Here is a 16,832-nt window from a genome sequence, read left to right on the forward strand (position 1 = left end):
AAATACTGAATTGCTCTGTCAGTAAATCTGAGTGAGCTAGGTAAAGTAACACTCAGGTAAACAGTAAGGATGACCAATTTCACACATGAACAAACACAGCACTTCACCTTTGATGAAGATGTTGAACTTGACTGTCAAAGAGACACTGTGCTATCCTAATTTAATACAAATCCTGACATAATTTAAGCGCAGCAATTTAAATGAACTGGTGAAGGGGTGGTGAAGGCTAGAGAGAGGAGAAAATAAATAAACGACCCAGAAGAAGAGACACATCAAAACTTTGTTCCTTGCTCATCCAGACACTGCTGAAAAGACTAGGGATTAAATGCAAGGCACAATACTTATGTGCACTCACAGATGGGGATCAACAAGTGCATCTGAACAGACTTTAAGGCAAGTCCTGTGACCTGAAGGTCACAAGGAATCCTGCAGATGTTTAAGAACAGCCTATTGCTTTGCAGCCCATTGTATATCATGTTCATGGCATATGAGCACATACTGTATGTTAGATGACAGTGTTTGCTACATGACTTCACCTATTATAGATACGACTCAGATATAGGAAATTCCCATTTGCTCTGCTTTATCCATCTCGTCCTCTGGGCCCTGACTCACATGCACAGGAGCCAACAGCTGCATTGGTAGAAATGCTAAACCACAGTTGTGCTCTCTCCACCCTTTTCCTTCTAGGTATTATATATACTATATCACCTTTCTAGCATGTCCATCTGAAGAAAATTTCTGCATAGACTTCAGCTTTTTCAGCTCTCACACAACCTACAGATTAAATGAATCTTAGGATGGTGGAGTACTGTGATCCATTTACTTTCAACATTTCTTCTACAAAGCAGTAACTGTCCAGGGAAGGGAAGAAAGTGAGCAACTGTGAGAGCAACACTTTCTATTCTCCTTATCATGAGCTGACTGAAACAGAGTCAAAAGTGAAGGTGCACAACTCCTGAGAAAGTCAGAGACATAGACAGAACTGTTCTGTGAAGCAACTTGGAGCAAGGCATTGTTTGGTGAAGAGTTCAGAAGTTCGACTACGGCCAAAGGAGGTGGAGAGCAAGAAGAGACAAAGCTGAATTTCATGCAGGCTGCTCTGACTGTGAGCAGTGTGTTTCTGTGTATGTTGGGACAAAACCTACACATTCAAGATTCATTGTAGATCACAGTGTCTTCTGGTCCAAGACCTGTCACAGGCATCGGGCTGTGAAGAGGGAACAGACACGGTGACACGGAGGTAGCGAGAGCACGAACAAACGTGTGGGTTTTTCTGCAGTGGCTGACAGGAGTGTTAAGCGTTTCCACACACCTGCACAGGTGTGGCATCTCCGCTGGTTCCTGTTTCCCGCATCAATTGTGCCGTATCTTTGTTTTGATGTGCACAGAGCCAGCCCTTGCGTTCAGTGGCATGCAGTGCAACCCTACTAACGCAGCCCAGCTCCGACGGCTGCAGGTGAGGGGCCACCGCGGCAGCGCCCAAAGTAACAGCGTGATACCGAGTGCTACGACAGTCAGGGCAAGCCGAGCCAACTCTTCCCAGAGCTCTGCGTGCAATTACAGCTTTAATGGTTTTTTTTAAAACCTGAGGAACCAGTAAGACACGCTTCGCGGCCGCCTCCCTCCGCCGGCCCCCGCGCCGCTCCCGGCGCAGCCCCGCGGCCGCCCCGCCGCCCGGGCGGTGCCGGTGCCGATGCCGGCGCCGGTGCTGGTGCTGCTGCCAGCACCGCCGCCCCGCCCGCCCCGCGGCTCCCCCGGCGCTGCCCCGGAAGGCGATCGTGCCGCGCTCCGGAAGCGGAGCCGGGCAGGGTCCGGCCCAGAGCGCGGCCCTGTCGCTGCCGCGGTCGGAGGCGCAGCCGTGCCCCGGCCCGACGCGGGGCCGCCGTCTCGCCCGTCACAGGCGGCCCGGCGCGGCGGCCAGCGCGGGGCTCATGGCCCAGGTGGGTGCTGCTCCTCGCCCCTTCCCCGGCTCCTTCCAGCGGGGTGCCCGGCCGGCTCCGCTGCCGCCCCCTCCCAGTGGGGCCCCGGAGCAGCCCCTTGTGTGGGCTCCTCCCGCGGGAGCCGGGCTGGGACGTGCCCCGCGGTAGGAGCCGCTTCTCCTCCCCTGCGAGTCCGGGCGAGGGAGCTCGGTGGCGGCTTGGCCCCCACGGGCACGGGGGGCTCCGGCCCGGGGCTGTGTCTGGGCGGGGAAGGCCGGGCACGGAGGGGGATCGCTGCCTTGCTCTGGGGCTGGGGCGGGAGCGGAGGTGGACGAGCCGAGTGCGAGTTTAGAAACAAAAGAGGAGGAGATAAATTTGTCCCTGCTGTGGCTGTCTGGAGGCAGGTCTGGCGCGGGGAGCGGTCCCGGCTGCGTGACCGCCTCCTCGGTGCTCGGCGTGTCTGATGCTGGTGTTCCATCTGGTGTCACCTGTCAAGCCCTCGCACCTTCCTCTAGGTCAGGTGTGTCCGTCAGATGCCTGCCAAGATAAGTACGTTTGCTATTCCCCGTCTGAGCAAAGCCGGGGGCGTTCGAGGTGCGAGCCCCGGGACTAACAGAGAGCTCAGTCGGGTCAGGGCTTGGGACGGCAGACAGAGCCTGCCAGGGGAGGGGATCCTGCCGGCTCTGGAAGGGGTGCTGTGCATATGAATGAAAGCCATACCGAGCTCACTTCCTCGGCGTTTTAAACTGCCCTTCCTCTGACATATCGCCACCTGTAAATGTAGCAAGGATGGATCTGAAGACACACTGACGTCAAAAGGTGTCTCAGCGCTGATTTGGCTTGAGTGCTCATCTAAACTTGAAATTTTGGAAGAAAAATACATATTTTTTTGTCTTCCTGGTCACTGCATCTTGCTCAAAGTCATTGCATAAGATGTGATAATCATAATTAGAAGTCCCTAGGGATGTTGTTGGATTGTGAGTTGAAAGTAATGTTATTATTGCAATGAAGAAATAGTGTAGAAATCAAGATAGATTTTAGTAAGTTTTTTGAAAAAATTGCCAACTGTGGTTTGATACTAATATTTTTAACAAGCATTTTATTTGTGACTTTTAAATATTCCTGGATTCTGTTTAACTTTAAGGCTTAGTGACAAAGTGATGTTCAGCGTAATGAGCAAAACGAGTTTTCCGAGTGTATCTTAGATGGTGTTAACATTAGCAGTAATTCTGCGTCATGAACCTGTCATTTAATCTGTTCTGCTAATTCTACAGTGTATTTGTATTTAGAAAAATGAAAAATTAATTTTTAAAGATTTATTACTCTGTTAAAAGTGGCTTGGTATTAAGATATATGGGTTCAGATCAAATAAGCATTCTGGTTTTTTGTTGAAATCAGCAGAACTGCCAGGGAAATCCATTGTCTGTTTTCCTTGGTTAGCAAGTGCATTTGAACAGCACACCTGTCTATGCCTGCTTGAAAGGAAACCTGTATTAGTATAAGTCACCAGTTCAGGTCCAACTTCTAGCTCCACTGAAGGGAACAAAATTAAGAACCTTATTCCTTGACAGAGAGTCCCTGAGTTTATTTACTTCCATGTCAAGAATGCTTTGAAAATGCATGTTGAAACAGTGTCCCAGCAGCTGTATGAATATATGGTTAAATAGCTTTTCAGGCTTTTGCTCACTTTCCAGTTCAGTGTCTTCTCTCAAGTGTTGGTGGTGAATTGTAGTAAAAATGAACTGTTCTTACTTCTCTAAAATTTTTATAGGCAGAGTACTTTGGAACACTTTTTTGTCATACAAGAAATTTCTGTTAAGGAGAAGATCAGTTATTTTATAAAATGCTACTGTAGTCTGTGGAAGAATCTAGCTTTGTAAGAGAGTTTCATTAACTGGGAAAATATAATGTATGGCAGTTGGGAAAACTGGTTTTCAGGAAAAAGCATCTGATTCTGCACTTCAGTTCTTGAGCTGTAATGTTGCTAGGTCTTATCTCTTGAATTGATATGATTATATTTCTTTTCTTTGTTAACTGGATGAACATAAACGTACATTGACTTTGCATGGAAATAGTTCTCTGCTAAATTTAACAATTCAGTTATAAATCCCATTGTTTATAAATTAAAAAGATTGTTGCTAACAGTCTGTATTCCTACTTACGTTCAAAAGTTAGCCTGAAAGTAACTACATCCATGTTTATTAGGTGTCTGATTATGCCCTCATTGAAATTGATTTTGTTAATTTCTGTGATCACTGGGACTTGTAGTTTAACCAAAACAACTTTCTGAACAATGGATGAAATTCACTCCTGAGTGGAGAGGTTTGTTAGATGACTTAAATCACCAGAACCATTTAAATTCCTTGTAAGTACTAAACTGTGGTTAAGATAATACTTAACATGACTGCAGTTGTTTTATTCCATGTATGCTCTTATGCAAATAGCTGAGGTCACTTAATCAGTGATGTTTAAAACAATTATCTGGTAAAACTATCATTAAGTTAGAGGAACGAATGCTCCCTCTTTGTTGTATTGAATATGAAGGGTAAAAGTGGTTAAAAAGTGGTGGTGAACTGGCCTCACTTCTTGCTTCTTGTGCCCAAGGAGACTGTGGCTGCTTAGGCTCCTGCAAAGGTTGGAATAAGGTTTAATCTTTGGAAAAATTTGATTAAAATAGTCACGTTCAGCTGTGCAGGCAAGTTGAAATTTAAAATGTGGTGGTGTCTGAGTGTTTCCACAGCATCCCAAGCTGACAAAAATTGGACCTCCCACCTTCCCCACTCCTTCCTTCTCTTCCTTCCTTGTGCTGGTAAGGATTGCACTGGGAGCTGGTTCACGAACCTGTACTGGCTAAAAATTCGCAACTTTTTTTTTTCTTGTTAGAATTATTTTTCAGTTGACTTGGCACCCTGAACCAGCTCACCCAGCAGTTGCACAGCTGTCAGTGGCTGTGTGAGCAGAGGAGTGGGATCCCAGGGAGGAAGGGCAGGAGCTGGGAGGCTGGTGCAGACAGGTCTGTTGGTGTTGCAGGACTCCAGCCTTCGACCTGCTGCTGCTGCTTTGCACTGGCACACAGCTGGCACAGACCAGCTCCACCATTGAAAAACACGGTCCTGTTTGCTTCCACCCTGCTCTGCTGCTTCCTCCTTTGTGCAGGAAATACTTGTATGGTTGTGTGGTGAGCTGGGCTGAGGATTGAGCTAACCTGGGGGAAGGGCGGGCAGGGAAGGGTTCGCTTGGAGCTGGATCAGTTTGCTGCACAAACATTTGTGCTGGTGCAGAGATGGGGATGGAAGCAAGCAGTAAGGGGAGCAGGGTGTGTCTGTTTCTTTTGGTGACAGTGACACACGATGCCAGTTTAAAGTATATTTGATACTGGCCTAATTCTGTGAAGTTAAGATGGTACAGCATTAAGGGTTTCAAGACATCATTTGGATATGGTTCATGGGAATATTTGCATCTAAGACCCCTTAAATCAGGGTAGTGTGTGTCTGATTTCATTCTGTGCTTTGGAGGAATATGGCCTTTTGTATAGTAACCAATTAAAAAAAATTGTTTGGTACCTATTGTTTCATACAACTGGTGCTCATCAAATTACTGCACAAATGAATTTCTTTGGCATGTATATTGAATTTTTAAATTTAAAAGAGTTAAATAAGGAGAGCTAGTGATCAGTGTCCACTAAGAAAATGGCAGTGTAGTTTGCAATAACAAGTAGCTAAAGAGACAGAATAAATCCATGAAAATTATGAGGCTGATGTGAGATAGAAATTATAACTCACACAGTTTCTGGGGTGGCAGTCCGTGACTTCTCTTCCTAAGTAACTGTAATGGTTAGTGGTTTTCATAATCTGTCTCGTTCAGCCTATCATAGAGCTTGTAGTTAATGTTTCAGGATATGGATAGGCATTGATTTTTATCTCTTTTCTTCTCCTCTATATCTTTGAAAATTGTAGATAGAGTGTCCCCCATCCATTTGTCTCCTCTTGTGTGCCGTAGTTTACCAGGTGTAATAATCCTTTCCACTAGAGAAGCCAAATGCAGTGTTAGATGCTTTAGGCATAACCAGCCATTAAATGGACAGTATTAGCTCAGCCTACCTTCACTGGTCAGTTACCTTGATTAATTTTTCCCAAAGTGGATAAGTGTGCTCTTACATGATTCACTCTGTTGCAAGTCTGTATGGGTGGTAGTCTCTCTTTGCTCAGTGGTGATGACTAACTGAGCAGTAGCTACTGCTGGAAGAGATGACCTATCTGCAGCTCCTAAGTAACATTTTCTGTAAAAATGTAACAGGTTTTATTTTTATCTGCTACTGTTTTTTATCAAAAGGATTTGAGGAACTGTTGGCTGAAAGCTGCTGTTCAGAGATGTGCAATTTCATGTAGAGCATGCAAATGGTATTTTGGTTGTGTATGAGTTGTAGAACAGCAGTTGTAATAGACTTTCAGTTTTCTCTTCTTAAACATCATCTTTTGTTGTTGGCCCTTCTGTGTAATCAGTGCTAGATGTGATGATTTTTTTTTAACTTGAACTGGTGATAAACAGGTGTGTGGTGCTTTCTCATATAAATATGTGTGCATACAAATGTCTGACTATGTATGTCATGTATTCTCCAACTACAGGGTACTTTTCAAAGCTTCATCTTCCCTGTATCTGGCAGGGTGGCAACAATCATGATGGCAAATTTAGTTCACTCTTTTTTGAGTTCCCTCTTCCTGCAACTATGGGATTCTCCACAATTTGGTTTTTCCCCTCAAGCTTCAAATGACAACAGAAATAATCACCTCTTGGCTTAAATAAAAAGAACTAATAACTTATTTCTGATGTTTATACAATAAAAATTCATGATTATTGCATGCTTGGGACTGACTATATGCGTTCTTTTCTAATTAGTGGAAATGGCATTGTGATTCCCTCTCATGTCTTAGAGTGCTTTAATTTCGTGTTTTATTTTGTTCTTTTCCTAAAATGCTTTTATGTCCATATGTGGGGTAGTGAGATGAGAAGCTCCTTGTCACAGGAGTGATATGCAATCTGTCACTGACTTCTCAGGCAGTCTGGGGTAATCCCTGAACTTTTTGCTTGAATCTCAGTCAACAAAGTAGTACTAGTATCTGTGTTAGGCAGTGTGTTCCTCTCAGGCACTGCAAATGTAAAATCATTGGGTTGCATGGCATTGCAATCATATCTGACCATGCTAGGTGGCCTTTATTTACTTCAGCTTCTAGAATCAGCCAGTTACTAGACCTGCTGTTTCTTCTCACAGAACTGGGGATTTGTTTATTTTTATTTTGCTATTGTTTGGTTTTGTGTTTTTTGGGTTTTTTTAATAGATGTTTAAGTCCTGTTTCGGCTGTAGATAGAAACACCTCTGTGTTGGTACATTTTTGGACCAGGATTTTAAAAAATACCCCAAATGTAGGTTTTAAGCTTATCTTTTTCTTTCCCTTATTTATGATAAATGTGTATCTTACAGAAACGATGCTCAAGCATATCTTGCTCTTTACCTTTTTCTTGTATGTGTGTTTGTTATTTTTCTGTTGAGAAAAATCTCATTCACAAATACCGTTTTGTGTGTGCTTGTAGCAAATGTGAAATACTATGGGCAGTTGGCATATCTGAGACAGTGATAGTTTTCCTGTATGTATGCCCAAAGCAGGATAGACTAGAGCCCCATGTTGTCAGTCTGAAGAACTGACTCTTTTCCTTGGCTTTTCTTTGTAGTGATTTTGTTCCTGGCAGGATTGAGGTGCTGCTGCCACTCTCGCAGTGATGATGGTTACTGCAAACCCTGATCTGAACTGGGTGCTGCTGACTCAATGGTCAAAAGTTGCTTTAATTTCCTGCCTTTCGAAGGGTAAAATAAACTCTCTATCCCATATACCCGGATTCCTGTGTTTTAATGCAAGATACAGATCTTTGATCTCTCATGAGAGCTGCAGTTTAAAATAGGGTGTTGATATTTTCACTGTTCTCCTGTAACTACTGCCAGAGAAGTTAAACTGCATACTGGTTTGTATCTGCTGGGATTGCACTTCTTGACACAGGTGAAGCATTTGTCTTTCATGAAGGTTTTCTTCAATGCTTTGCACAGGGATATTACTTTCTTGTGTGATAGTATGACTGACAGCTGGCACAATATGCAGGTGGGGACATTTCATTCTTACCATTATTTATTGGGCAAATGTGATTGTAGTAATACTGCTTGCTGAGAATCATAAAATATCATGACTTGAAAGAGGCCCAATTGTGTGGACATTGGAAAGATATTAATCAGCACAATACTAGATGAATTTCTGAGATGAAATGTCTTTATTTCATTACTTGCAAGATGTTTGACAGGGTGGAGAGCTGACTGATTTTGCCATGCTTTAGGATAGTGAGACATTTTTTCCCTAATGGAGATGTTGAAGCAGTTGCTTTAAAGAGGGAACTCTCACTCTGTCCTTTTTTTCTCCTGCAGAAATGCAAATTTGGTTTCTGTTTAAACATGAAGTGAGAAATGAATGATCTGGTGCTGTGTTCAATCTTGGTAGCAATGTATCAATCTTATGCTGAGCTTGTCTGAACTGACAGCAGTAGCTTTTTGCTTAGCAGCATGGCAGAGCCTAACTGAGTTGACTATGCAGCAGTTATCCTTCAGACATGGCTAAATTTTTCAGTCTATTTATGAGTATCAACAAACACTTTGTGCATACTTTTGCCATGCATTGAATGCTTCTATTTTCCTTTAATTTAGCTGAAAACTAGTAATGGAATTCCTGAGGTTTTGAATGGAATAGCTCTTGGCAAGCCCGGGGTTTTGAAACCCAAGGCAAATTAAGATACCAAGCAAACACAGGGAGGGCTACTTCTTCAGGGAAGTATGTTAAGATTCTTCTGACATCTTAGCATTTGTTGTAGGGCTTGTTATTTATTTCTTTTTTAAAAATCTATTTGAATTACTCCTTTAAAGCACAGTTGTTGTTTTAAGAAAAATCTTAATGAAACATAAGGGGACCTTTTTTCCCTTTGATGTCACTCAACAAGTTTAGCCTTTTCAGGCAACCATTACAAGTAGAGGGTATTAGACTACTTTGTAGCTGTCTGTATTTTTCAGTAACTCCACACTGATTGAAGCATGTAGTTAAAACACAAATTTTAGTTTAAATAAAATAAAGTCTTGCTTTTAAATCACCACAAAAATTGTAATTGAAGGTAGTTGCTGTTGTACATCTGTCAGGTGGTCCATTAATACAATTAAAAATTATTTAAATTTTCAAAGTGTAGTTGGACTTTTTATAAAATGCATAACTAAGCTGTTTTAGGTTTGTGGGAATGAGAGGATGTGTGATGTAGGAAAACTTGCCTGGCTGTCACAGCCTTGACCCTCTCCTGCCTTTGTGGTGCTGCTTGCTGCAAGCATCTTCCCACATCTGTACCCTCTTCCCACTGACCCCAAAGCGTGCAACATTCTTAGAAATCTCTGCATCTCATATATTTCGGTTGCTGTAAGGTTTGTAGAGTTTTGTGGCTCTTTATGTGTCTTCATTCAGTCCTGCATTTCATTTAAGTGTTTTTAATCATCATAAATATTTTGAATGTTTCAGAGCTCTTTATCTTCTCTCTCAAACTTAACTCATTTGCCTGCCATTTGCAATGCTACTGACAGTGTACTAATCCTCCCTCACCCAGGGAGGCACTTGTTTGGGAGTAGCCCTTTCTTCTTCTCCTTTTCCTTGAGTCCACAGTCATGTTTATTAATACACTCCTTCCTTGTCCAAATAACATTTTCAAGACCACATTTTCTTTTTCTGTCTTTGCAAATGAAGTTTCTGTATCTGCCATCTGGAGTACTTCAAGCCCCTTCTCCATCTGCTGATATTCCTATCTGTGCAATCTGTTCAAAATACAGCTGCTACAATTTTTCAGTAGTCTGTTACTTTCCTCAGCTAATTAAAGCTCGCTTATTGTCTTTGGATTGGAAGACCCATGTCTCATATTTCTGCATCATAGTCCTTTTCCTTGCTACTTTTGGCACTTGAATCTGTATTTTTCTTCCCCCCACCCCCCCCCCCCCGTCTTTATGCATGTTTCATGTCATATACTTTGATTTACAAAACTTCTGAGATATTATACATGTTAATACTATTACAAGAGAAAATGACTCTGCCTCTGACTTTTCTTCTTGGATATTAGAGTTTCTTGTCTCTTTGCTTATACAGATAAATAACATTTTAAACTATGTAAGCATGCAGGGATACATGTTACCTGTAGATCTTTTCTTATAGGTACTTGGGAAATGTATATTGCTGTACGTCTTTTAAATGTGATTAATTTGGCCAGTGATTTTACTTTGGAGTAAAGTACCCCAGTGGCATGCTTTAGAATCTGTTGTGTGAATAAATACAGTGTCATATTTTGTGGACATTTAGTATCAAATGTGATTTCAGTTAGTAAATATTGTTTTCTGCACTTTGCAGGTTTCTTTGGTGAGGCAGATATAATCTGCAGCTTTTATTGAAATAATATAAGAATTGAATTAAACTGGCAATCAGAGTAGTATTAAGTGCTATGTCATATACTTGACTTATTGTAGAACTAATGCAAGTGTTAACAGAAGTAATACTTTTTTTTTTTGTAAGTAAGGAAAGCCAAGTCACTCTTAAATATTTTTTCATGTGTCATGAAACTTTGGTCCCAAGGTTTCTGTGGCTTGTGTTTTGCATTTTGCTTGTGATTTTTTTTGGGGATTTATTTTGGAGAAAGGTAAATTGCTATGGCTACTTGTAATTTGAGGCTTTTTGGCTGGTAATATAATGAAAAAGTAAACAAGTTATAGTAGGTAAAATAATAAATTTTAATGTATAGCTTGCTGTATGTGTTTTAGAGATGTTTTAGTATAGTATAGTTAAATTGTTGTGAATTTCTTCTGTGTCATGGCAGCTGCCTTATGTTTTCTTCTCTTAAAATCTGCTGAGTAGACTTTTGTAGCTTGAAATTGAGAATGTAGTGCTGGTGATCAATTTGTTTTGCCATAAATGTGAAAGGACTAGGACAGTGAGAGTTAGTGTTAATTCTCTCAGGTTAATACTAAAGTAAGCTGGATGTTTCCTGTCAGACTATACAGTATTTGTGCAGCCAGACTGGACAAAGACTTAAATTCTTAAATAATTGTCCAGTGCTTTAGGCTACAAAAAGCATTTAATTGACAGATATTCAGATCTCAATATGAATGTGAATGCTTGCCTTCTTATCTCTCTGATAGCTATCTCTTTCTTCATTTGCTGTACAGGTTTTAGGTGATGGTATTCAGTTCCTGAAAGAGCTTCTTCTGTGCTTGCAGTTTGGCTAGGAAGGATGCCATTATGTTAATTTTTGTTGTTAAAAGGTATTTAGTTAAGACTTTTTAGATCTTAAAAAGAGCAAACAAGCTAATATTAAATCCACTCCAATAAATTGTTCCCTAAGTTTGAACTTTGTGGTATTTCTTTAGTATTATATTAACAATATTGTTGTCCCTGTAGTTAGAGAAATTCTGAGTAATACATGCCAATAGGTCAGTCCTGCTACTCCATTCCTAAAAATTGTTGGACTAGAAAAGAATGTATAGAGGAAATGAAAAAGGGAAGGTGCTACATAGACCTCAGACAAGCTATTTTGTTTCTTTGTATTTTCTTCTCCTCCTTTTTTTTTTTTTTTTTTTTTTCTAGTAGAGAGGTGAACCTTTGTTGTGCAGCACTTAGATTCTCCCTCCCTAAGTTTCAGAACTTTTTCTGATAACAGAGCTTTGGAGGGTATTTCCAGCTTGTCCTGTGGCTCTTTAGTTCTAGAGCAATGTGTGTGTTGTCTCAGAGGTACAACATATACCAGAAACTTAGATAAGCTTCTAGTTTCTGTAGGACTCTTCGGGTTTAAGTGTACATTATGACTCTTATTTTTAGATACTTATGGCCACTTAGGTCTTGAAATATTTCTACTAGTAAAGTGTAGCAAAGTGCTCTTCAGAATCTAAAGTTCAAGTTATTTGTCTTGGATTTTCTCTGCCTACAGTGTTATGTTTATCGTCTGACCTTCACAAATGTGTTTTCTTTTACAATGATTTTCGTCCCTAAGTGTCAGTACATTTGCTTAATAAATATTTATTTCTTTCTGCTTTAGAGTTCATTATTCTGTTAAGTCCCTATTCACTAGTCCCATACAGCACAACTTCATGTATGTCTGCTAAATATAAATTTACTCCTCTTGAAGCGTTTGTATTTCTTATTTCAGCTGTAGTATAGAATTTGATTTGTAACTTACTAATTGTAAATGGTATGGTTTTAAAATAGTTTCATATCAAGGTGAAAAGCAGTTAAACGTTGTCAGTAGTATCAAATTAAAACTACCTCTCTGAAGGTTTCATTGTGCCATTACCATATCAGTTTAGCTTTACTGGTTATTAGCTCTCCATAGGAAGCATTTTTTTTAAAGTTGTAGGATGATGTCTGAAGAGAAGAAACATGTTCAGCTGAGGCCTTGAGGACAGGCTAAGGTAGTTAATAATCAGTGGTGTACTCTGGGGAAAGCTCTAAATAAGTGATTAAATGGTGACTACCAGGAGATACTTTATGCTGATATCTAGAGATGGAATCAGTTGTTATGTGATGTGTCAGACAGCTCTTGCACTGGTGACTGGATGCAGTGGTACTATTTCATTGGTGCTGACTTCTAAAGTGAGCAGTGTCCTATCATACTGTATTAGTGAGCTTTTAAAGTAGTTACACTTTAGGTTTATTCTGTATGAAATATCATTTATTGAGTGTGCTGTACCAGGGAAATGTACCTTCCATAATGATGACTTCAAACAAGGAAGTATCACAGAAAACTTCTGATGATGGAATAATAAAGTCCAGCAGTGGTGAACACTAAGAGTGGATTATTTACGTAGTATGTCTAACAGTAAATATTGTGGTCTGACAGTGATTTCTGAGAGATCTTGGTTGACGTTCATTGCAAGGGCTTTCTATGAATTAATTCCAATACCAGACTATTTCAGTGGAGTCACATCTCTGATTACCTTCCAGTGTGAATGAACTGTTTTGAAGTGGGTAGTTGCAGGAAATTGTGACTACATAGTGACAGGTAAAAAGAACATAAAACTAGAAAGAATAAGGGAGTGTTGTCTATGAAATACAAGTCTGGAGTTAAGAATAAAATGCAATTAAAATTGTTACCAAAAATTGTAACCAAAAATGTTTGATGTTAAATTTTGTATGTTAAAAGCTATTTGCCAAGCTGCTGGTAGACTAATCCTAATAACAGAGTTCAAATAAACTTTTTTTGGGTTTCAAAACTGTATTTGTGAATATATTACTCTTATGTTAGTGGTGAAAGTAAAACCATTGTTAAATGGAAATTTGGCAAACATCATAGAAATCTAGAAGCTGTATTTCCTTTGATCATTGCTAAATATTGTATAATTTGGGACCAGATACTTTGCCTTTTTTTTTTTTAACATTTAATAGAAAGACTTTATTTCCAAGATTTGAAAGTTTTGTACTGGTGCAGATGCACAGTGAGTAGATCATTCCCCTTTCTTGAACTATATTTTTAATTTTTTTGAATAGCACAGTTCTGCCCAGCAGCTGTACCCTAGGGTGAAGTGATAACAGTTAAACTGGAAATCAGTAGGTTTGGATTTTTAAGTCAGAAATATTGGTGGCATATCTGGGGGCAGGTAGTGCACTTTTTTCTGTAGTTTGTTTTGCAATCCTCTTGCACACACATGGTTAAACTGTAAATGAGTTTACAGTATGGCCTTATGGTATTTTTTGTTTGTTTGCTTTAAGAGGCTGTGTGTAAGCTGCAGCAGTTTAGCAGCTGATTCGTGAGTGGCTCAGTGTTTGTCTCCTGAATAAGGTGGGGATTTTGGTGGGGGTCTGGCACAGTGAGTACAGTGAATTTATCTGCTGGCTTTTTGGTGATGGTGGTTGCTACTTCCCAGAACTTCATTTTATTTCTAAGAGAACTGTAAATGCTTCTTTATGAAGTGTATGCATTCACAGGCACACATTAGACCTGTGCCTAATGTAATGAGTTGTTCTAGCGGGTTTTCTGGTGCATTGCAGCTTTTCATATGGATTTTAAGCATTATTTATAAATCTATTTTAGTACTTTTTTTTAACTAACAAGCTACTAGATGTGCTTCAGCCAAGGTCATATTTCACAATTGATGGCATAAGTCTATAGTAGTGACTTGGCAGAGATTTTAAACACTTAAAAATGTAATGAGACTTCTGATAAGTGTCCACTTTAGAAGATTCCCTAGGGAAACTCTCAAATGAGTCATGTACAGTACCACACAAGTAGCAGACTGAGTTCTTAGAATCCTGTGATTGCTTCTGGTTCCCTAGGCTATCTGATGACCATGAAGGAAGCCTAGGTTAAACTACTCAGCTCTTGCTTCAATACATAGTAAGTTACAAAAATGGCATTAACACACCCATACAAATTTGTCCTATCCAGTTTGGTCGTAGTTCGGTGAATGTAATAGGCAGAATGTATTGCCTCAGCAGTCAAGTATTAATGCAATTTAGGTTGAATAACAGAAAAATTCCACCACTGGGGTTAATTGATTCATGCTGCTGTTGTGTGGGGTTGCTAGAAAGGGCAGAGTTAACATGCTCGTGGTCCTGTTTGAAGGTGTAATAGGGCTGCCTGCAAAAGTCACTGCTGCAGTAGGAGAATTTGTATCGGCCTGCAGCACTAGGCAGCTTTCAGAGTTTGACAGCAGCCCTCCTTGCATCATACTACAGGCTTTTACTTGCTGGCACAGCAGAAGCAAGGTATGAATATAATCTTGTTGTGGTTCTCTAACTGCTTCTTTTCCCTGCTGCACTATATTTTGCATCCCTCTCACTTGAGACATTACAGGTGTATATAGGATGACTGAAACAATATAGATTAAAAGTCCCTTGTTAAACAGTATTGACTTCCAACTAAACTGAACAGTCTTCTCCTGCTGTAGTTTAGGGGGTAACAGAAATTGAGCTGCATATTCAGATAGTCAACATAAATGGGTTGGAATTTACAAAGGAGTGTAGGGATGTTAGTTTACTAATATTGAAAATGTTCAGAGTCAAGTAATTTACTTGCTGTTGTACAGTGGTATCAAAGCCCATATGTTTACAAACACAGTAATAATTAACTTCTTTTAATGATCAGCTATTAGAGGGAATACATCCAATTCAGATGTAGAACTGGACTTGTGAAAACTTGCAGTGTTTTGCACAGGTGAGCAGCCTAAAGGTTGGTGGGTTAAAACAGAAGTTGTAGGAGCTGGGCAAGATAAGGTAAGGCAGTGAATCAGCACAGGGAATTGTATGGGAACTGATAAAGAAAAGAGACTTGAAATCAGTTGGAAGAAGCTTGTTTTTCAGGAATTTTGTGTGCTTGCTTTAATTTATCCTAATCTTGCCTGTTACATAATGAATTTGAATTATGGTGTTCTACGGTCTTAACATTAGCTAATTATCATGTTTCTTAGTTCTAAATTACTTTCAAAATACCTGCAATATTTTTAGGCAGGGATAAGTGGTTTTTGTGCTTTTGGGTGTCTTCCAGTATATATGAAGGGGTTGCAGTAAGTGGATAGTGTGTCTGGGATTAAAGTACACTGTAAGTAGCATAATGATTATTTCACACTGCTTCTGTAACTACATCTAAACTTCCATCAGTTCCTTTCTGTTTCTGTTCTAGAAAATAATGTAACTTTTGCAGATTTTATTGTTGGGTTGCAGTTTCTGTAACATACTCTTGTTGACTGATTTCATTATTTATTGATGGTAATGTGTTGCTCTGACAGAAACTTGTGTTTTGTTTGCTTATACAGTGTTAGACACACCATTTTCATTTGCTTTTGAATTTTTATATTAACTGAAAAGTACATAGAGAAAGAATAGGAATCATGGTTTATCTTGGACATCCAAACTTGCTTTGGGACATTACTGCCAAAGGCAATTACTCTTAGTGATTATTATGTTTACGACGTTGTTGTATTTTCTCAAACCACAGTTCTTGTAAAAGGATAATTAAGTTAAAGCTTGGGCTATTCTTTGCAGATTCTGTGCCAGTGCCAAAATATTTTCAGACAATACATAGTTATAATTTCAAAGATATCCTTTTAACTTGAAAGTTAAAAGTCAAGTAGAATAAGTTTTTAAACTGATATTCAGTAAACTAGGGCAGCAGTAAGTGTAAGGTGAAAGCAAATAATTTATCTTGCACTGTCATTAGAAATCAGATGTGAAATGTGAAGGCTTAAAGTTTTTTCTTGTTCTGAATTAATTTTTCTCCTATTTATCTTTTGCAGATGAGAGAACAAAAATCTTTCAGTTTGTAGCTGTGCTTGCTGAATACTCTAGTGATCAGGTTTAGAAAATTACAAACTTCCAGAGGTTTCATGCTAAGTGTTTATGTAAAGTATAATTTAAAACTTGATATCCGTATATGACTTCTTGAGAAATGATGGGAATGACTTCCATCAGTCAGCTGAAACAGCTTAACTGTCAGGAGCTTAATCTTAACTTGTGCACTTAAGTGAGGTTTTGTGTTATTATGTTAAACAAAATGCAAAATTAAGTGCACTTCTGTAAGAAAACAAAATCTGTACTGGCTAAATTGTTACTAATCCTTTTCTTGAATATTTAGGAATTTTTGAAGCTGTATTTGTGCAGAATTTTTGACACTTACAATGTAAATGGAAGTTAGAAATAGCACTGTTAGAAGTTGTAGAATACCAAGAAGCTGTATGTGTAAGTCTAGATTTAATAAGCCTTATCAGTACAATTTATGATGTTGCAACTGAAATACTGTACTTTGTATGTATAGAACTCTTCCCAAATTTTAAACAGATTTACACTTTGCACATAACTTTGCCTTTATATG

At 39.6% G+C, this 16,832-nt stretch overlaps 1 protein-coding gene across 1 annotated transcript in view; it reads left to right on the plus strand.

Moving 5' to 3' along the window:
- Positions 1-1,896: 1,896 nt before the first annotated feature.
- The window catches only part of FRS2 (fibroblast growth factor receptor substrate 2), a 47,747-nt gene continuing 32,811 nt past the window's right edge, over positions 1,897-16,832 (plus strand). The window contains exon 1 of the mRNA XM_054274437.1: positions 1,897-1,943. The gene's annotated coding sequence lies outside the window, so the exon portion shown is untranslated. The remainder of the gene's footprint in view (positions 1,944-16,832) is intronic.

Source organism: Melozone crissalis, unplaced genomic scaffold (genome assembly GCF_028551555.1).
Source record: "Melozone crissalis strain CALT ecotype California unplaced genomic scaffold, PUWL_Pcris_2 ptg000004l_1, whole genome shotgun sequence".
NCBI classification, from domain to species: Eukaryota; Metazoa; Chordata; class Aves; order Passeriformes; family Passerellidae; genus Melozone; species Melozone crissalis.